Raw genomic sequence first — 267 nt, 5'->3', positions numbered from 1 at the left:
CGCGGGCTGCTGGGGTTCTACGGCCTGGAGAAGCTCTTCTATAAATACGGTACTGCCCCCCCACCCCCTGGTGGTCACCCTGGGGCATGGCCTTCCCCCAGGGCTGTGGGGAGGGGGGTTGGAGCAGGGCCCTCCCCCTGCCCCCAGTCCTTGCTGGGGGGCGTGTTTGGAGGGCTTGGGGGGGCATCTATGGAGCTCGCGGGGCAGGGAGGGGTCTGGAGGGGATGAGACCAATCTCTCTCCCCCTCCCTGCCCCCTTCATCTCCC

This window comes from Alligator sinensis, unplaced genomic scaffold (genome assembly GCF_000455745.1).
Source record: "Alligator sinensis unplaced genomic scaffold, ASM45574v1 scaffold107_2, whole genome shotgun sequence".
NCBI lineage: Eukaryota > Metazoa > Chordata > Crocodylia > Alligatoridae > Alligator > Alligator sinensis.
The sequence above is the reverse complement of the archived record's forward strand: the minus strand, read 5'-3'. Positions refer to the sequence as shown.